At 45.5% G+C, this 22520-nt stretch overlaps 1 protein-coding gene across 3 annotated transcripts in view; it reads left to right on the top strand.

Annotated features, from left to right (window-relative positions):
• Positions 1-22520, top strand: part of SLC24A4 (solute carrier family 24 member 4) — a 177670-nt gene that overhangs the window by 136121 nt on the left and 19029 nt on the right. The window lies entirely within an intron of this gene.

Below are 22520 nucleotides of genomic sequence, written 5' to 3'. Positions count from 1 at the left end.
GATCCTAGGACCCACCCCGCCTGCCTTCATCTTTAACTAAGCCTTCCGTGAGGTCCTCTGGAGTCCTCAGTGGGAAACAAAGGCCTGAGCTAAGCTGTTTGGCCCCATTCTTGGAGGCATTTTTCCTGGTGTCCACCATCCTGAAAGGAGGCAAGATTCCAGAACTTTCAAGTCCAGAACTTGATGTTTTCTGAAAAGAATTCTGTGTTTAACATCAGGCTCACTGAGGTGACTCTGGAGGGCCAGAGGCTGTCCTGCCTCTTGTCCCATCTTGATGGGAATACCTGCCTGCAGTAGGTGGCGTGGGCCTGGCAGGCTGGGGTGCCCTGCCCCCTGATTTCATGGTTTGGCATGAACATGCAGGATTCATTTAGGATCACGGAGCTTCCCTGGAGTTTCTGGGTTAGAGAGATTCCAGGGCATGCTCATCACAGCTATCCAGGGGCTCTTCCCAAAATGACAGGCCTGGTTCTGAACCTGAACATTCCAGAGCCTGGAGCAGGGCCTGGGGATCTGCATTTTCAAACCCTCTCCCTTTGCTTCTTGGGAGCTGGCTGCGTTCAGAATTGCTGGCCAACACCTCCTAGGCTTTCTTCACATTAAGGGCAGACTCAGAAAATGAAATGTGTTCCCTGACTGGGGTCACAGAGGAGCCCAGCCCAGGGGTTCAGGCCTCCCAGGCCTCCTCTGCTGACCAGAAGGCCGAGGGGATTGGTGTCTCAGCCCGTCTCAAAGGCTTCCCTGGCATGCCCGCACACCTGCCCACATGCTCTGTAGGGAAGACGGGCCCTACTCGGCCAGTCTGGCTGGTGGGGAGAGAGGTCACGCCATGCTTGGAACTCAGCCACCAGGGCTGTGTGTGGGACATGAAGAGCAGGAGGGGTGGTCTCCAGATCCCAGGTCCCCTTCTCCCAGATTACGTGTTTGGATGCACCAAGTGAGGGAAGATTTCTACATGGCAGGGCGCTGGGAGGGCAGTGTGTCCACCCAGAGAACCAGCTCACAGTGATGATCCAGGACAGGCCCTGTATTCACAGAAGGTCCAGGCACAGGCCATGATTCGAGCCCTGGCCACCCCTTACAGCCCCAAGTTACCGCACCCCCAGCTCACTTTCCCTCCTGTGTCCACGTGGGGCTGGAGAAAGGTCAGAGCTGCAGTCACTGAAGGAATTTCGGTTCTTTGGGGCCTGGAGACCAGATGCCAGGGAGGGCCAGAGTGCCGGAGCAGGCTGCATTGAGGGAGATGCAACCACAGTCCAGGAAACAGCCGAGCTTATGAGGGGTGGGGCGAGGAGGAGCGACTTGCCATCTGGAGAGTTCTATGTGCCCCTTCTCCACCCCATGAAGTGGGTGGCAGAATACCCATTTTGCAGATGTGGGGCCTAAGGGGGCCACAGCTACCACTGCCCTGCACTGACCACTTCACCTGAATCCTGGTATCGAGGCTGTCCACTGTCCAGGCGCTGCAGGAAAACCAGGGGAAGGGATGTGCCGTTTTTGGTCATCCTCACCTAAGCAAGTCAGCCATAGGTGAGGATGCCTCATCTTCCCATTCCTTAAGCCCAGAGTTTGACAGGACTGTGCAGGGAGGACCCTGGACCAGCCACGCCTTCGCCTTGTCCTTGTACTGGGAGCTGCTGTTCCATAGAGAAGTGGCTGTGCGGCCTCTGGACAGGTCACTTCCCAGGGTCAGGGGCTTAGCATGCAGCTGTATTGCAAGGGCTGGAACCAGATGGCTCCTGGGTCCTCCCGGCTCCCAGGTTCTCTGCACCCGAGTCCTCCTCTGAGGGGCTCTGCCCTTGCTTGGGGGCAGGACTTCCTGCTATATAGGGGCCCGCCTTCTTCCTCAAGCCAGAGGCTCCAGGCTGTTCCCCTGGGCTCAGTGCATCCCTAAACCAAGTTCCGCATGCTTCCTCTGGGCGAGTGTCCTCCCTGCCCTCAGGAACAGGCCTCAGCTTCCTGCATCCCAGGGGAAACCTCCTTTGTGCATCTGCGGATGTGTTTCCAGGTGTTGTCCCTGGAAACCACAAATGGCTTCCTTTTCTCCTTCCTCCCTTTCACCCATGAGGAGCAGGCGGTGGGAACGGAGTTGTACAGCTGCTGCTCGTTTAGGTGTGTACAGCTGCCTAGGAAAATTGAGGCCCGGGGTAGGCAGAGGTTAACAGGAAATTGGAGCAAGTCAGTGAGACTCCGCCCCCGACAGAAATGCCCTGTATCCAGCTCTTGGCCCTGCCGACACCCACCTCACCCCACCCCACCCATCCCTTGTTCAGGTTTCACAGTGGCCTGGGGCTGCGGGATGGCTTTGAGGGTATTGCCTAGGGGTGGATGCAGCTAGCATTTTCCAAAGCTGGGGCGCTGGAAGGAATCACAGGACCAGGGGAGGAATCACAGGGCCAGGGGCCGCGGGAAGAGGGAGAAGCCACCCTGCTGGTGAGCTCGGAACCAGCACAGCTTCGGGTGTCAAGGAATGAGTCTAGCCCCGTGCCGATGTGCAGCTGTTGTGTGGTGTGAAGGACAAGCTGGGAGGCCGGCTCTGGAGTCCAGAAGTCCTGGGTTCAAATCTCAGTTCTGCCACTCACCAGCAGGGTGAGTCTGGGCAAGCTCCTTCACCTCCCTAAACCTCCATTCCTCATCCACAAAGTGGCGGGTGATGGCACCTACCTCCCAGGATTGATCTGAGTAGCAAATCAGATACTTTAGTCAAGGTCTGTGCACTGTGTCTGACACACAGTAGGTGCTCAGCAAATGTTAGTGTGAATCCTAGTGTGCTTTAACCATGTGGCTTCTGTTACCCTCTCCTTTTGGGACTACAGTGTTCTAAAACGATCCTAGGTTCCAGAATCCTGGGGGCCTGGGACGATCAGTCATTCCAGGGCTCAAGGAGAGGGAATGACCATGTACCAGGCACCTGTTCTGTGCCAGGTCTGGGCTTCAGGCACTTTGCAGACAAGATGATCCCTTCAGTCAGTAAACAGTTAGGGTCCAGGCTCTGTTCTGGGCTTTGGGGATCAGGTAGGAACAGGACAGCCATGGTCCCTGCCCTCTGGGAGCTTCCGGGCTTACAGAGCAAATCTGAGCAGATGACCACATGATGTGCTTTATACATTGTCTCACACCCCTAGCATACAGCTGATAAGTGGGGAGGTGGGAGGCCACAGCCTGCTCCCTCCGCGCTGACCCCATGTGAGGGGTTGCTGGGATTGCTGGGGTGGAGCCCAGCAGCATCAGCAGGACCCAGCTTCGGTGCCCACCTGGCCTGATGGTGGATTTACAGGTGGACACCCAATACAGGCAAACTCTTCCTACTTTAGACCGCAGAGGCTGGTAATTAGGCCTCCCAGGAGTGGGTGTGGGTGGGGGGAAAAAGAGGAAGAGGCGCTTTCTCCCATGGAAACCATGGTCTGCAGTGCTGGCACTGCCCTGAAACAGTCGGCAATGACCCTGAGCCACAGCCCAGCTGGGAAAGTCTCCTGGTGCAGCTTGTTTGCTTGTTCTGGCACATAGTCTGGAGGATCTTGCGAGCCTGCTGAGGCTGCTCCCTGGCCCGCCAACAGGACTCTCTCCTGCCCCCATAATGGTAAGGAATCACATTGTCCTTACCAGGACGCTGGCGTTCATGGCCATTTTTATTATAGCAGCCAACAAACAGCTACTGGGGACTCGCCATACGTCAGGCACTAAGCAGGAAATGGGGAATTCTTTTATTGCTCTGTAATTCTTTTATTATTATTATTATTATACTTTAGGGTTTTAGGGTACATGTGCACAATGTGCAGGTTTGTTACATATGTATCCATGTGCCATGTTGGTGTGCTGCACCCATTAACTCGTCGTTTAGCATTAGGTATATCTTCCTAAAGCTGTCCCTCCCACCTCCCCCACCCCACAACAGTCCCCGGAGTGTGATGTTCCCCTTCCTGTGTCCATGTGTTCTCATTGTTCAGTTCCCACCTATGAGTGAGAACATGTGGTGTTTGGTTTTTTGTCCTTGCGATAGTTTACTGAGAATGATGGTTTCCAGTTTCATCCATGTTCCCACAAAGGACATGAGCTCATCATTTTTTATGGCTGCATAGTATTCCATGGTGTAATTCTTTTTTTTTTTTTTTTTTTGAGATGGAGTCTTGCTCTGTCACCCAGGCTGGAGTGCAGTGGCGCAATCTCGGCTCACTGCAAGCTCCGCCTCCCGGGTTCACGCCATTCTCCTGCCTCAGCCTCTCCGAGTAGCTGGGACTACAGGCGCCCGCCACCACGCCCGGCTAATTTTTTGTATTTTTAGTAGAGACGGGGTTTCACCGTGGTCTCGATCTCCTGACCTCGCGATCCGCCCGCCTCGGCCTCCCAAAGTGCTGGGATTACAAGCGTGAGCCACCGCGCCCGGCTTCCATGGTGTAATTCTTATATTAGTCGGCTAGGGCTATCCTAACAGAATGTCACTGATGAAGCAGCTTAAACAACGGAAATGTATTTTCTCACATTTCTAGAGGTTGCAAGTCCGAGATCAGGGTGCCAGCATGGTCGGGTTCTGTGTCCCTCTTCGTGACTTGTAGACTGCTGCCTTTTTGTTCACGTGGCCTTGTTTGTTTGTTTGTTTGGTGCATGCATGTGGAGAGAGATCTCACTCTTCTTCTGAGGCCACTTTTGAATTAGGACCCCACTCTTAGGACCTTCATTACCTCCTAAAAGCTCTAGCTCCAAATACAGTCACATTGGGGGTTAGGACTGCAACATACGAATTTAGAGGCGGGTAGGGGGAGGAATGATTCAGTTCATGGCAGGATCTCACGGGGCATCTGTGTGCCATGCCCTTTTCCAAGAGTTTTACATGTATCCCCTCATTCATGCCTTGCCACAGAATGAGGTAGGGATGCTTATTATCTCTACTTTACAGAGAAGGAAGGGGAAGCACAGAGAGGTAAGTGATTGCCCATGGTCACCCAGCAGTTCTGCAGGTGCAATGAGCCGGGTTTCTACCCCGAGCACCAGACACTATCCACTGAGTACTGCCTCTTCATTCCAGGCACTTTCATTTAATCTTCACAGCTGCTTTGTGAGGGAGGAATATTATCCTCATTTATAGAGGCGGAAACAGGCTCAGAGAGGCTGTGAGGCTTCCCGAGTCACACAGCCATTGTGTAGGGGGCCACTTTTCCACTCTGTGCTTCCCAAGCTGCGAATACCCTCAAGATCTGGTCCAGCCAGGAGCAGAGTCCCAAACCACCAGCCCAGAGCTGTCATGAAGCCAGCACATGGCCTTAGGTATGTACCCTCGGCCTGCGATGCAATTTGGCTCCTCTCAGTGAAGAAACCACGGGATAAGTGTGTGTTTCACGAAAGTCCAGGCCCTTGGAAGTTCTTAGAACAGTAACAGAAGGTAAAACGCACTAAGTACTTACTCTGGGCCAGACAGGGTGCTTTATTTTATTTTCATTTATTTATTTATTTTTCGAGACAGACTGTCACCCTGTCTTCCAGGCTGGAGTGCAGTGGCGCGATCTTGGCTCACTGCAACCTCCACTTCCCGGGTTCAAGCGATTCTCCTGCCTCAGCCTCCCGAGTAGCTGGGATTACAGATGCATACCACCATGCCCGGCTAATTTTTGTATTTTTAGTAGAGACAAGGTTTCACCATGTTGGCCAGGCTGGTCTCGAACTCCTGACCTCAAGTGATCCGCCCGCCTCGGCCTCCCAAAGTGCTGGGATTATAGGTGTGAGCCACCTCTTTTTCTTGGGAGCTCGTAAGGGAATTGGTTTCCTCTGGGATGCTAGTGTCTTCTAGTGTGTGTGCAGGGTGCCAAATAATTTGTGTGTGTGTTGAGTAAACTGTGTTGAATTGGGTTGAATTCAGGGCCTTTGGAATCTCACATGCTGTCTTCAGGGCTTGGATGGTACCACCAACCTTCTCTTCTGTTATTATAGCAAAACCCAGAACAGGTAATTGGAAGATTTCGGGAAGCTTTTAGAGCTTTTCTCCCCATCCACCCCCATCTTCTTCAGTTGTAAATAGCTCTTGAGAGGGCTCTACTGGTTGGGAGGAGAGAGGTCTTTGTGGTCCTTTTAAGCTCAGAAGGTGGCACTGTAGAAATGGAACTCTCTAACACTCCACCCTCCTGTCCTTTCCTCTTAGCATCTCGGCACGTTGGTGACAGCAGTGCAGGAACTGGAGATGCTGTGGGCTCATTTACATGTGCAGTTCCACACACAGTTCTCGTCTGTTCTGGGCCCCCAGAGACACACGGCACTTTATAGTGAAAATGATTTTGTTCTTACCTTGGTCTCGGAAGCCACCAGAGAAATTGCACATTCGGCTGACTGTCTCATAAGTCAAGGTCAGAATTTTAAAGGAGCTTCCTTCTCAATCACTCTGTGCACGCAGAGGTATCAGTTCTCAGACAAATTAGAACAAAACCTGGCTGAGTGTCCTTATTTTTTCATATAACAGGTCTTTTTCACTTACCATAATATTCATAGCTTTAAAGTGTACAATTCAGTGGCTTTTAGTGTACTCACAAAATTGTGGAATCATCATCAACATCAGTTTCTGAACATTTCCAACACCCCAAAAGGCACCCTTTACCCATAACTGCTCTTCCCACCTTCCCCGACCCCCTAGCAACCACTAACCGACTTCTTATGTCTTTGGACTTATCGATTCTGAATATTTCATATCAAGAGCATCATGCAATATGTGGCCTTTTGTGACTGGCTTCCTTCACCTAACATGATGTTTTCAAGGTCCGTCCACGTTGTACTATGTGTTGGTACTTTATTCCTTTTTATGGCTGAATATTCCATTGTATGGATCATGAATGCCACATTTTATCCATTCATCAGTTGATAGGCATTTGAGTGGTTTCTACTTTTTGGCTATGAGTGGGTTTTTTAAAAGACCAAATAGAGCACCATAGAAAAGAAAGCTCAGTATTTTTTATTAAAATGAGAGCAATATTCTTTTAAGTTTTCTATGGTTAGCAGTAAACAGTCTCTGAATACTAGAGGGATCTTGGGAACTTTTAGACTGGCCTTCTTATATTCCAAAGTGGGAAACTGAGAACCAGAGAGGACCAGCAGCTTGCCCAAGGGACAGTCTTGACCAGACAGAACCAGGCATCCAGGCCACCTGCCCTGGAAATCCACTCCGTGCCACCCCTCCAGCTGGGCCAATATACTACATGCTGGGAGTGGGGAGATAAAGACCTGCCCAGGACCACGTGTCAGGGTCCTGAACAAGAATGCCAGCAACAGAAGCCCACCTAGCAGATCTGCACATGCCAGCAACAGAAGCCCACACAAGCCTCCTTATGCTAAAAGGGGGACTTTTAAAAATAACTTTACAGGGGTGTGCTGATGCTGTAGCAAAACCCGGCATCCCCCAGCCCTGCTGGACAGTAGCAGGAAGGTGGTTGGTCCAGCCTCACCACAATTCTGCTTTTCAAATCAGAGACCTAATTTGAATCCAGAACTTCAACTTCTGGGAGATGTCACCTTTAGCTTTCCAGCCTCTGCAGATACACTGGAAGGAGGCTGGAATATGGGAGCTGCCGAGGATGTCACGCTCCACACGTCCCCTTAAACAGGTATTGTAGTGAAGCTGAAGAAAAGCAGTGAAGCCATCTTAACGATGTCTTCACATGGACCAGACCCAAGAGCCGCCAAGAAACCTGTGCAGTTTTTAGAGCCTTCTGCGGGAGGTGAAGGAGGGCAAGGCCCCAGCCAACAGCTACACAGCAGGGTGTCCCCCAGCAAGCACCTGCTCTGGCCCCAGCACCATGCCTGGCATCTTCTATTCAGTACTTAGAGTGTCCATGGTAGCCCTGCTGGGTAGCTGGTATTTATAGTATCCCCATTTCCCAGATGAGAAAACTGGGGCTCAGGAAGCCTCCCAAAGGTGAATAGGTACCACAATCAGGGCTGGCACCCCAGGTCTGCCAAACCCCAAGGAGCTGTCCTCTGACTGCTTCCTCTGTTGACTTTGGCCAGGAGGGCCCAGTCCTGAGTTGGAGCATCTGCACTGGAATGCACGGGGCAGCTGGAAGGAAAGGAAGGGAGGAGGCTGGCTGCTGGGCCGTGTGGTGTGCAAATACAGGGAACCCGGACGGCTTCACCCTGTCATTGGTGGTTTTCCTGAAGGCTTAGCAGAGAAGGCTCGCCAGCAGGGTGGGGCACCAACAACGTGTTCCCTGATTCTGTTGGTGTCTCTCTGATGCGTCCTCAATTTAATGCTCCCCAGGGCCTCCAAATTCAAGGTGAGGCCTTCAGAGGCAGGGCAATATGCTTGGTGCTTTTTGTGTTTCTTTCATCTGCCCAGGGGTCCTTGAAGTGAGTCGGCAGGGACAGTTATCACTGTCTCACAGGTGAGGACATGGAGGCGCAGAGAGATTAATGTCCCCCCCGCCCAGTGCCACACCATCAAGAGTGATGGGACAGGACAACTTTGTCAGAAGCCTTGAGATCCCTGCGCTGAGATGCAAAGCGGGCCGTAACTTCAGGTCATCTTTAGAATGAGGGAGCTGGTGCACCAACCCTGACATCCTTCCAGCTCTGGGACCCATTTACATCCAGTTGCAAAGCAGCCACAGAGCCTCAGGGTGGGGGCTGTGGGAGTGTCTGCAGTGCTGGGCCGACGGTCCCTGGAATGGGGTCCCTGGGATCGGCACCAGCCGAGGGAACTCTGGGCCCGGCTTCTCCCTTGACGGACAGAGCCTGGTCTGCAGCTCTGCTCCTTCCCTCGCCATGAGGGCAGCTGCTTCGGTGAGGAAGCATTCACAGAGTCCCCGTGTCACTTGACTGTGCCTGTGTGAGAGGGAGACCAAGTCAAGGCTGCTTCCCCTGGGAAGTCCCCCCCCGCCCCCGCCCGAGCCCTGAGAGCTCTCCAGGCCTTTATGCAGTGCTGCCAGGGAGGTGTCTCTTCCTGGGCCTTCGGTGTCTCTCTTCACCACCCCCAGCCCAGACAACCTGCACCTGTGTGTGGCACTCAGCTGGGCCTGCCTCTGACTTTGCTGATACCTGATGTTTTTCCTCACATTATCCCTTTCATTCTTCCCCTTCCCCACAAACCTCAGTATGACAGCTCAGTTCAACAGCAGGTCTTGACCTCTTCTGCTTTCTACTGGGCTTCTCTTTGCCCCTCTAATGCCCTGAGGGTCATCAAGCCCACCCTGCAGGAGGTAGGACAGTGTCGCTAAGAGGCCTTAGCATTGGACACCCATGGAATTGAGTCCTGAGTCTGCCACTTCTAGCTGTGTGACCTTGGACAAGTTACCTGACCTCTCTGAGCTTGTTCTAGGCTCTGTAAAACAACCCAACCCCGTGCTGACAATAGTAGGTACTCAGCAAGTGGAAGTTAACATGGTTAATATCAGCAGTAGCTGGAATTAGAGTGCTCACTCTGCACCAAGCACTGTTCTAAACACGTCCTGTTTGTTGGCTCATTTTCAGTCTCACAGTAGCACAGTGGGGTGGAGATTCTTGTTATCCCTATTTTATAGATGAGAAAACTGAGATACAGAGAGGCTAAATGCTTTCCTAAGCATCCTAATGCTGGCATATGTCAGAGCTGGGATTTGAACCTGGGTACCTAGCTTATTGTTTACCACAAAGCTGCAGTACCCTTCAGGCAATCAATTTAATAAGTCTAAATTTAATGGTACAAAAAAATAATAAAAATACCAAAAATTAGATTCTAAAGCTTATTCACCCCAGGGAAGAAGAGACTGGAAAAACTTCAGTGCTTCACATAAACATAGGAGGATTTTTCTGTTTAGATCAAATCTATGAGCTAAAAGTATGGGGCTGTAATCTGCAAGTTGACACCTGCCCACTGGTAAGTAGCAGAGGGACTTCCATGGGCCCTGAAATAATAGGATTCAGAGGGCAGGCAAGCTGTACAGTACATAGGACCAGGATTTAGACTCTGAAGACCTGCATTCGAGACCTGGTACTATCTCCCATTGTCTATGATGCTTCAGTCAGTCACTGAATTTCACCAAACTTCAGTTTATTTACCTGTGAAATAGGAAAAATACTCCCCAATGCTCATATGAGGAACAAAGAGAGTATTTGTGAAAACAACCTCTGAGGTGTAAGGCACAACACAAATGTTGGTCAATGGTGAGGTGGTCATTCATAATCCAGCCTTGATGGTACTCCAGTATCCACCTGCATCTCTGTCCCTCCCCACAAAGGCCAGCACAGAGGCCACTGACTGAGGAAGCAGGGTCGGTTTGTGGCTCTGCACTAATCTTATGTGAGATTTTGGGTAGTTCATTAACCTTCATGGGACTTGGTTTTCCTCTTTATAAAATGGAGTTCACCAAGTGGGATTTATTCCAAGAATGCAAGGTTGGTTCAACATACAAAGACCAATCAGTGTGATATATACCACATTATTAAAGGATAAAACCAGATGATCATCCCAATAGACACAGAAAAAGCACTTGACAAAATCCAACACATTTTCTTGATGAAAAAACACTCACAAATTTAGGAACAGAAGGAAACTTCATCAACCTGACTAATGGCCTCAAAAAAAACCCCAAAGCTAACGTCATACTTAATGGTGAAAGACTAAAAGCTTTTCCCTAAGATCAGGAGCAAAACAAGAGTTAAAAGTGGGTCTTGGGAATTTTTAGACTAATTTTCTTATATTCCAGGGTGGGAAGCTGAGGGACAGAGAGGGGAGGTGGCTTGCCCAAGGGACAGTGTTGACCAAACAGAACCATACAGGCCTCTTGCCCTAGAAATTCACTCCATGTTGCCCTCCAGCCAGGCCAGTGCAGCATGTGCTGGGAGGAAAAGTAGGAGGTAAAGGCCTGCCCAGGACCACGTATCAGGGTCCTGAACAGAATACCAGTGACAGAAGCCCACCCAACAGATCTTCATAGGCCAGCACAGAAGCCCACACAAGCTTCCTTATGCTACAAGGAGGGCTTTTAAGAATAAGTTTACAGGAGTGTGCTGATGCTGCAGCAAAACTCAGCATCCCCCAGCCCTGCTGTATGTAGTGCCTCACCACTTCTATTCAACATTATGCTCAGGGCTCTAGCCAGGGCAAATAGGCAGGAAAAACAAACAGGCACCCAGATGAGAAAGGAAGCAGTAAAACTTTCTGGATTCATGGATGACATAGTCTTGTGTGTAGAAAATCCTAAGGAACCCACACAAAAATAACACTATTAGGTTTAATAAACATGCAGGATACAAGATCAATATATACAATTCAGTTGTATTTTAACACCTTAGTCATTAACAATCTGAAAATGATATTAAACAATCCCATTTACAATAGGATTTAAAAGAATAAAATACTTAGGAGTAAATTTAGCAAAAGCAGTACAAGACTTGTATGCTGAATTACAAAACATCGTAGAAAGAAATTAAAGACAATCAAATAAATGGAAAGATGTCCTGCGTTCAAGGGTTAGAAGACTTAACGTTTTAAAAATGATAGTGTCCTCAGATTGATCAGATTTAATGCAATCCTTATCAAAACCCCAGCTGACTTTTTTGCAGAAACCGACAAGCTGATCCTAAAATTCATATGGAAATGCAGGGGACCCAGAATAGCCAAAACAGGCTTTAAAAAGAACAAAGTTGGAGAACTCAAACTTCTGCCTTCAAAACTTACTACAAAGACAGAGTAATCAAGATTGTCTGGCACTGGCATGAGGATAGACATATAGATTAATGAAATACAAATGGAAGTCCTGAAATGCACCTTTACATTTCAGGCCAATTAGCTTTTGACAAGGGTAATGACAACTCACTAGGGGAAATAATACTCTTTTCAACAAATGGTGCTAGGACAACTGGATAACCACACTGAAAAGAAGTCTGATCACTACCGCTCACTGTATACAAAAGTTAACTCAATATGAAACAAAAACCTAAATATAATAGCTAAACATATAAAACTCTTAGAGGAAAACATAGGTATATATATTTGTGACCTTGTGTTAGCCAACAGTTTCTAACCACAGAATGGGAGAAAACATTTGCAAATCATGTATCTGTGTGTGTGTGTGTGTGTGTGTGTGTGTGTGTGTGTGTGTGTGTGTGACTTAAAACTCAACAATAAAAGACAATCCAATTTGAAAATGGACAAAAGATTTGAATAGACATTTCTCCAAAGCAGATTATACAAATGGCTAATAAGAGTATGCAAAGATGCTCACATCATTAGTCATTAGAGAAATGCAAATCTAAATGAGATATCATGATGAGATGCCATTTCACACCCACTAGAATGGGTATAATCCAGAAAAGGTAGACAATAACAAGTATTGGTGAGGAGATGGGAAAATTGGAGCCCTCATACATTTCTGGTGGAACTGTAAATAGTGCTGCTGCTTTGGAAAACAGCTTGCAGTTCCTCAAAAAGTTAAACATAGGCCAGGTGCGGTGGCTCACGCCTGTAATCCCAGCACTTTGGGAGACCAAGGCAGGCAGATCATGAGGTCAGGAGATGGAGACCATCCTGGCTAACACGGTGAAACCCTGTCTTAACTAAAAATACAAAAGAATTAGCCAGGTGTGGTGGTGGGCACCTGTAGTCCCAGCTACTCAGGAGGCTGAAGCAGGAGAATGGCGTGAACCTGGGAGGCGGAGCTCGCAGTGAGCCGAGGTCACGCCACTGCACTCCAGCCTGGGCGACAGAGTGAGACTCCATCTCAAAAAAAAAAAAAAGTTAAACATAGAGTCACCATATGACCCAACAATTCCCCTCTTAGTTCTGTATTTAAGAGGGATGAAAATATATGTACACACACAAACTTGTACACAAGAGTTCATAGCAGCATTATTCATAATTGCCAAAAAGTAGAACAATTCAAATATCCATAAAGTGAAGAATGTATAAACGAAATGTGGTATATCCATATAATAGAATATTATTCAGCCCTAAAAAGGAATGGCATACTGATAGATGCTACAATATGGATGAGCCTAGGAAATATATGCTCAGTGAAAGCCAGACACAAAAGCCCCCGTGTTACAATTCCATTTGTATGGAACGCCCAGAATAGTCAAATCTATAGAGACAGAAAATTAATTAGTGGTAACCAGAGGCTGGAGGAAATGAGGAATGGGAATGACCGCTAATAGCTAGGGGTTTCCACTGGGGTGATGAAAATCTTCTGGAATTATATAGTGGTCATAGTTACACAACTTTCGAATATGCTAAAACCTGCCTGCTTGCACATTCTAAATGGGTGAATTTTATGATATGTTAGTTATATCTCAATTGCTTTTAACTGGAGTTATTCTAGAGTGGTGGTCCTCAAAGTGTGGTCCTAGGACTGTCAGCATCAGCAGCACCTGGGAACTTGTTAGAAACACAAATTCTTGGAACTCCCTTCTCCTCTAGTCCTGCCAAATCATTGTGAGTGTGGTGATCTAACAGGCTTTCCGGGGATTCTGACTTACACTCAAATTTGAGAACCATTGCTTCAGAATCTATGCTCTCCAGGTCATATAAGTGCTCTGAGCTCCCAGGTCCATGCAAATCTACTCTACATCATCCAGCGATGCATGCATCCCTGCAAACCACAGGTTAACCACTCCCTTAATTGGAATGTGGAATCCATTCACTGTCCACATTAATTTGTTTGAGGATTTTCGTCAGCAACTGCATCTGTTCTTAATTTTTTTCTCCAGTCTGATTAGCCATCTGTTTTGTTACAGTTCATTTTCAAGACTTTTTTTTCACATAATGAAATTGTAATTTTCTACTTCAAAAGAGAAATCTGAGAGCTTAGTGAAAGGAATGACGGCAGCCCTCCTTTCTCTTGTTGATGTTTGTGTGTCAGTCGGAGTCCGTGATGAACATTCCACTCCAATATTGCACCCAACGAGATGGAAGTGAGGGGCCAGGAGGGGTTCCCAATAGTGTAGGGGGAAATGTCCATCGGTATAGGCATTGTCCCATCACCTCTGCGGCCCCCAAAACTCTATTATTTCACACATGAATTAGTCCAGACTCCTAATGTTAAAGAACCCCTATTCAGGCTGGTTTAAGCCAAAAAGTTCACATGGTGGCAGGTTGCCTGAGAAAGTCTGCCTTCTGGCAAGGCTGGACCCAGGGTTCATAGGAAACGACAAGACACCATCCATCTCTCAGCATTGCTTTCCTCTGGGTTGGCTTTATCCCTGTGTTGGCTTTCCTCCACCTAAGCTTACATCCCATTGGGTTAGCCCCGTGCACAGATGGTGTCTCTGTCTCTTAAGTTAAGGATTGCATTCAGCTGCATGTAACAGAAAACTCAAGTGACAGAGCCTTAAACTCAAGGATTTTATTTTTCTCATGTAACAAGAAGTCCTGGGAGTAGGGAATCCTGAAGCTCTAGCATCAGTATCCCATTACTGTTGTCCATACTCAGCTGGTGGCTTTTGTTCTTAAGGTTGCCCACTGGCCTCTGCAACTCCAGTGACTCCCTACTCCTAGCAGGGAGAAGGAGGACAAAGGGCAGGAGGCTCATACTACAGGGCCTCCTCCTCCTTATCCAGAAGAGAATGACTTTCCTGGAAGCTCCACCAAATGGACTTTAATTTGTATGTTGTGGTCCAGACCTGTCCATAGCCACCCCTACCTGCAAGGAAGCCTAGGAAATTAAGATTTTTAGCTGGGAACCTCCTGTCTCAAGGAAAAGAGAGTTCTGTTAGTAAGGAGGAAAGGGCAGTGGGTATTAGAGGCAGTGATTCTTGGCAGAATTCCCAAGGTTGACCCTTGTTATATTACACACCCAACCCAGGGCCTATGTAACCCCATAATACCGGGAGGTCTAGAAGTCCTGTGTTGGATTCCCAGTACCTAGAATAGTTCCTAGCATGGGGAATGAACACACTAAATATTATGGAATACATGATTAGCCAAGCTTGACTCTCATACCCACCCGGATATCAAGGAGAGGAGTCAGCCCCTGTCTAAACTACATGAATTTAATGTGGAATAGAGGGTTTGTTCCCTAAAGGAAAATTGGCATGCTGTTACCATTAAAGGGGAATGGATGCTAGCCAGATGAGAACAATGAATGCCCTCTACAACCTAGAATTGCCCAAAATCTTGAGAGACCAATTCACATTAGCAAACAGTGAAAGTCACTTTATGAAGTTAACAGTATGTATTAAGTCTATGTTCTTATTTTCTATATTCTTGATGCTCTGACATCTGAGGCCTCCCTGCCTGGGGAGAAACTGCCCTTCCCAGGGCCCTTCAGTTCTTATAGATAGCAAACAGCTGCCTGCTGGGAGCATGACTTTCATGTGCAAACCAGTCAATCCAAAGCCTTGCTCTGAACTGCCTCCTCCATCTGGCTCTTCTACTCTAGGAGGCAACATTCCTCTCTGCCTTAGTCATCCCAGGGCAAGGTACAGATAATCAGGTTCAGCCCCAGAGCTCCCTGAAGTTATTCAGTTCTCTTTTTTAAAATTGTTCATTTCCATAAGTTTTGGGGGAACAGGTGGTATTTGGTTACATGAGAAAGTTCTTTAGTGGTGATTTGTGAGATTTTGGTGCACCCATCACCCAAGCAGTATATACTGAACCCAATTTGTCATCTTTTATCCCTCACCACTTCCCACCCTTTCCCCCGAGTCCCCAAAGTCCACTGTATCTTTCTTATGCCTTTGGATCCTCATAGCTTAGCTCCCACTTATGAGTGAGAACATACGATGTTTGGTTTTCCATTCCTGAGTTACTTCACTTAGAATAATAGTCCCCAATCCCATCCAGGTTGCTGTGAATGCCATTAATGCATTCCTTTTTATAGCTGAGTAGTATTCCATCATATATATATATATGTGTGTGTGCGTATATGTGCATATATATATATATATCACAGTTTATCCACTCATTGATTGATGAGCATTTGGGCTGGTTCCACATTTTTGCAGTTGCAAATTGTGCTGCCATAAACATGTGTATGCAAGTAGCTTTTTCATATAATGACTTCTTTTCCTCTGGGTAGATACCCAGGAGTGGGATTGCTGGATGAAATGGTAGATCTACCTTTAGTTCTTTAAGGAATCTCCACACTGTTTTCCATAGTGGTTGTCCTAGTTGACATTCCCACCAGCCTGTAGAAGTTACTCAGTTCTAAGGCTGCATACTCACCCTCCCTTGCCCCATGGAAGCCACAATAAAGGCTTTCGCCCACGCTTGCCTCTCACTCCTTGTTCCTCCTCACCAGCATTGGTGCTTCCTCATGTGGCCCTATGCGGCACACCCTGCCTCCTGTTTCTAGTTTTTGTGAGTACAAGAAGTTTTTTTTCGTGACCATCATTTCTATACCTCTGTGTCTTACCACACCTGATTAAAACAAATTCTGGCTACATTTAAAAACACATTCGATGTGGGTTTGGCAAACAGTGTGCATTTGAGCATGAACTTAGGACTCAAGGACTTGAAAGCAGAACCTTCAGGATATGGCTAGGACTCAGAAATCTATGTGTGAACAAACCCCCCAGGTAATGTGGCTGTTCAGTCGGTTTTGAGAACAATTGGTTTAGTCTCAGTCTCTCATTTGGAGGATGAGGAGGCCAAGGCCCAGCCTGGTGAGCAAGTCTGCTCAGGAGACCAAATCCTGGGGCAGGAGATTGCATGATGAGCCCAGAATTAAACCAAGGAGCGAGATGCTCTTGGCTAGCGTGGATTGAAAAGCTGCTCCCTGCTGTTTCTGTCTTCGTAACTCTATTGCTTAGGATTCTGTGGTTACAAGTATCAAAACTGGCTAGATCTTGGTTTCAGCAGGAAAGGGGACTTTATGAGAAAGATACAGAGGTGTTTCCTGGAGCCAGGGCAGAGGTGCAGATGAGTCTCAGGACAGCTGGAACCAGGAAACATGATCAGGCAGCCCCTATCTCCCCGTGCTTGTCTCTGTCCCTGATTCATCTCCTGACCTTCAGACCTGCTGCTTCTGCCTCTCCTCTCCTGATTTCACAGTTTTAGCCACATGCACACTGAAATTGGTTCCAATTTCAGCATCCTCAGGGAGAGGCTCTGATTGACTCCATCTGATTAGAACTACCCCTGGGCTAGTCACAGGCAGGAGCACAGACGTGCCTGGGAGAAATGATCCCATCTCATCAGGGGAGCTGGGCTGGTTCTGCCAGAGGTGTCCCAGGATTCTTACTGAATCAGAGCTCTTGTACCCAGGCACCTCTGTAGGCACCATCAAAGCCTGGGACAGTTTTCAAGTCTGTCCAAGCCTCTTTACCTTGATCAAATGCAACTGGGTTCTCTAACGTTTCCATGCCGGTAATGTTTCCTGGTGATCTGGTCTCTTGGCATAAGTTCAGGAAATATCTAACTTTATCAGCATAATATGTGGGGCTTCTTTGCTGCTAATGAGCTTTCAAATGGTGATGATCACATTCATTATGTGGGATTTTAAAAACATGTTATGTTCAGATTATCTTGTCCTGATTCTGAGGGGGCCCTTGTAGCCTCCCATACATTTAATATGTGTTGAGTTCTGCCATGAGTCAGGGGCTGGGCTGGGGGCTCTGCTCTCTTCCACAGCCATGCAAGAATCCAGCAGGCCCCTGCCTGCAAGGGGCTTCCAGTCTAGCTTCAGAACTCATACAAGTGACTTTCTTCCAAGCCAGACATTGAGAGCTTTGGGCTGACAGCTCCATGCCACTTTTATTTTGTTGTTGTTGTTTTCTTTTGAGATGGAGTCTCGCTCTGTTGCCCAGGCTGGAGTGCAATGGTGTGATCTCTGCTCACTGCAACCTCCACCTCCTGGGTTCAAGCGATTCTCCTGCCTCAGCCTCCCAAGTAGCTGGGTTTACAGGCACCCACCACAACGCCCGGCTAATTTTTGTGTGTGTGTATATATATATATATATATATACACACACACACACATATATATATACACACACATATATATACACACACACATATATATACACATATATATATACACATATATATACACATATATATATACACATATATATATACACACACATATATATATATATACACATATATATATATTTTTTAGTAGAGATGGGGTTTCACCATGTTGGCCAGGCTGGTCTCGAACTCCTGACCTCAAGTGATCCACCCACCTCAGCCTCCCAAAGCACTGGGATCACAGCTGCAATAATGCTGCTGTGAACATTTGAGTAAAAGTTTTTGTGTGGGCATATGTTTTCATTCCTTTTGGGTAGAACTAGGAGTAGAATTTCTGGGTCAAACTCTTTGAGAAACTGTCAGACTGTTTTCCAAAGCAGCTGTACCACTTTACATTCCTATCAGCAATGTATGAAGGTTCCTATTTTCCCACACTCTCACCAATACTTGTTATTTATCTTTTTTATTCTAGTAATACTTGTGGCTGTGAAATCGTCTTGAATTACATTTTCCTAATGACCATTTTCTTTGGAGAACTGTCTATTCAAACATTTGCCTTTTTTAAGAAAATTGGGTTTTTTAAATTGTTGAGTGGTAAGAGTTCTTTATATATTTTGGACAATAGACCCTTATCAGATATATTATTTGCAAAATAATTTTTTTCCATTCAATAGGTAGTATTTTCACAGTCTATCTTTTCCTTTTTTGTTGTTGTTGTTGTTGTTTTTCCAGACAAGACCTCACTCTGTTGCCCAGCACAGTGGCAATCATAGCTCACTGCAGCCTCTAACTCCTAGGCTAGAGCAATCCTCCCACCTCAACCTCTCAAGCAGTTGACACTAAAAGGCCATCATGCCCAGCTAGTTTTTGTATTTTTTGTAGATATGAGGTCTCACTATGTTGCCCAGGCTGGTCTTGAACTCCTGGCCTCAACCAGTCCTCCAGCCTTGGCCTCCCAAAGTGCAGAATTATAGGCATGAGCCACTGTGTCCAGCCTTTCTTTCTTTTTTCTTTTCTTTTCTTTTCTTTTTTTTTTTTTAGACAGAGCCTTGCTCTGTCTCCCGGGCTGGAGTGCAGTGGTGTGATTTCAGCTCACTGCAACCTCTGCCTTCTGGTTCAAGTGATCTCCTGCCTCTGCCTCCCAAGTAGCTGGGATTACAGGTGCATGCCACCATGCCTGTCTAATTTTTGTATTTTTAGTAGAGACAGGGTTTCACCATGTTGGCCAGGCTGGTCTTGAACTCCCAACCTCAGGTGATCTGCCCATCTTGGCCTTCCAAAGTGCTGAGATTACAGGCATGAGCCGCTATGCCCAGCCCAAGCCTCACTTTCTTAATAGTATTATATGAATCACAAAAGTTTTTAATTTTGATAAAATATAATTTACTTATTCTTTTGTTGCTTGTGATTTTGGTGTCATTTAAGAAATCATTGCTCAATCCAAGGTCATTGTGCTCATGTTATTTTATAGTTGTAGCTCTTATATTTAGGTCTTAATCATTTTTTAATTGAACTTTTGTATATGGTGTAAGATAGAGCACCAGTTTCATTCTTTTGCCTATGGGTATCCAGCTGTCTCTGCACCATTTGTTGAAAAGATTATTGTTTTCCTATTGAATTGTCTTGATACTCTTGTCAAATATCAAGATATTAAATGCCTGGGTTTATTTCTGGACTCAAAATTTTATTCCATTCTTATACCAGTAAATGTCAAGTCCATAAATAAACCCTTAAATATCCGAGTTTATTTCTGGACTCAGAATTTTATTCCATTCTTCCAGTAGCAGTCTCTCCTGATTACTGTAGCTTTGTACTAAGTTTTAAAATCACAGTGTGTCAATGTCCCAGCTTTGTTTTTTTTTTTTTTCCAAGATTGTTTTGGCTCTTTGGGGGCTCCTTATATTTTCATATGAATTTTAGGCTCAGCTTGTCAATTTCTGCTCAGCTACCTGGGATTTTGATAGGGATTGCATTGAATGTATACATAAGTTTGGGGAATATTACTGCCTTAACCATTTTAAGCCTTCCAATTCATAAACAGGATTTCTTCTCATTTATTTAGGTCTTCTTTAATTTCTTCCAATGATGTTTGGTAGTTTTCAGCACACAAATCCTCTACTACTTTTGTTGCATAAATGTTAGGTTTTAAAACTTTTTGATGGCATTGTACATGGAATTGTTTTCTTAATTTTATTTTTGAATTGTTAATGTATAAAAACACAACTGAATTTTGTAAATTTATTACATATCTTACAAATTGGCTGAACTTGTTTATGAGTTCTAATAGTTTTTTATGGGTTCCTTAGAGTTTTCTATATACAAGAGCATGTCATCTACAAATGGGGATAGTTTTACTTCTTCCTTTCCAATCTGAATCACTTTTATTTATTTTTCTTGCCTAATTTTCTTGGCTATAATCTCTAGTTCAGTGTTGAAGGAGTAAGAGCAGACATCTTCATCTTGTTTCTGATTTTGCAGTGAGGTGGGGAGGGGAGGGTTGTAATAGCTTTCAATCTTAATCGTTAAGTATAAGTGCTAGCTATGGGTTTTCCATAGATGCCCTTTATCCAGTTGAGAAGGTTCCCTCAGTTCCTCGTTTGTTGAGTGTTCTCATCATGAAAGAGTGTTGAATTTTGTCAAATGTCTTTTCTGTGGCAGTTTAGAGGATTGTGTAGTTTTATCCTTTATTCTATTAATGTAATGTTTTACATTGATTGAATTGTATATGTTAAATCAAGCTTTCATTCCTGGGATAAATCCCACTTGGTGGTGGTGTATAATCCTATCTATATGTTACTGGATTCCAGTTTGCTAGAATTTTGTTAAGGATTTTTGCATCAATATTCATAAGGGATATTGGTCTGTAGTTTTCTTTACTCTTGATGTCTTTGTCTGCTTTTGGTATCCAAGTAATACTGGCTTCATAGAACAAATTGGAAAGTGTTCCCTACTGTTCTATTTTTTGAAAGAGTTTGTGAAGGAGTCATGTTAATTCTTCTTTAAACATTTGGTAGAAGTCACCATGAAGCCATCTGGTCCTGGCTTTACTTTAAGGGAAAATTTTAAATTGCTGTTTCAATCTTGTTTTAAATCTATTCAGATTTTCTATTCCTTTCTGAGTCAGTTTTGGTAGTTTGTACCTTTGTAGAATTTTGTCTGTTAGGATTGTTCGTAGTATTCCCTAATAGTTTGTTTTATTTTTGTAATGTTCATAGTGATGTCCCTGTTTTATTCCTGATTTTAGTAATTTGAATCTTCTCTCTTTTTTTCTTGGTCAGTCTAGCTAAAGGTTTGTCAATTTTATTGATCTTTTCAAAGAGTCAACTTTCAATTTCTTTGATTCTTTGTATTTTTTTTATTTTCTGTTTCATTTATTTTCACTCTAACCTTGATTCTTTTCCTTCCCTCTGCTTTCTTTGGACTTCATTTTCACTTCTTTTATTTTTCTTAAGGAGAAAGGTTTGGTCATTGATTTGAGATCTTTCCCTTTTTTAATATAGGTATTTTACAGCTATACATTCCTCTCTAAGTACTGTTTTCACTATATCCCAGAAGTTTTAGTATGTTCCATTTTTTTGATTCATCTCAAAGTATTCTCTAATTTTTTTGTGCTTTCTTCTTTGACCCTTTATTTAGGAGTACATTATTTCATTTCCCATGTATTGGTGAATTTTCCAGTTTTCCTTCTGTTATTGGTTTCTAATTCTGTTCCATTGTGGTTGGAGAACAGGAGATTATCTCCTGTTCTAGGGTTTGTGGTTGTTACTCTTTATTATTGTTGCTCGTTTAGTGACTTTTCTAAACTAATTCTGTAAAATTCATATTCTTTGTTGTGTGTGGCCACTGAAGTCTCTGCTAGGTTAGCCTAGAGGTCAACTAATGATTAGACAGAGAATTCCTTAGGTTCCTGGATCCAATCGTTCTTCCAATCTTTGCCAAGGGACTCTGTATGTGTTTTGGGGCATGCCTCCAACACTCAGGCGGGTAGTTCACAACTCTACAGTAGCCTTTCCTTCTTATTTGCACAGAGCCTCAAAGTTAGGCAGAGGTGAAAGCTTACAGTAGTCTCGAGTCTTTCCTGAGCATGTGAAGAACCCTGGGCACAGCCCTGTGCATGCTCATGGTCTGTTAGATTCCCAGAGATATCTAGGAGCTTTTCAAAGCCCACTGTGGATGTCTCATTCCCCAGCTTTTCCTTTTATGCTTTTTGGTTAACCTATTGTTTGTCCCAGCTGTCATCTGCCACTTCCAGCAACATGCTTTAATAATTGCCTCTAATTGTTTTTGACGAACACCTCCAAGAAAAAAGCTATTCACACTGGGTAAGCTCAGATTCTGGTAAAATAAAGACAGTCTTGAAAGTGGAGTCTTCTAAGAAACCACCAGACAGGTCAAATAATAACAATTCTATGGGAATGAACTTGGGAGGTCCTCCAACCTTGTTCTGCCCCCTCTTGTGGCTGCTAGACTGCTGTTTTTTAATGTGGTTGCATGCTGCTAGATTTCAAGGCTACTCCAGACCCGGCAAGAGGGAATAAAAATAGGGAAAGTTAAAACTCCACAGAGTTCACTGTTCTTACTAAGGTCTAACTGATTTTTTTAAATAGATATTCCCTGGATTGCTGCAAACCTTAGATTAATTCCAGAGCTCTGAAAATGT

This window comes from Symphalangus syndactylus, chromosome 8 (assembly GCF_028878055.3).
Source record: "Symphalangus syndactylus isolate Jambi chromosome 8, NHGRI_mSymSyn1-v2.1_pri, whole genome shotgun sequence".
Classification (NCBI taxonomy): domain Eukaryota; kingdom Metazoa; phylum Chordata; class Mammalia; order Primates; family Hylobatidae; genus Symphalangus; species Symphalangus syndactylus.
The sequence above is the reverse complement of the archived record's forward strand: the minus strand, read 5'-3'. Positions and strand labels throughout refer to the sequence as shown.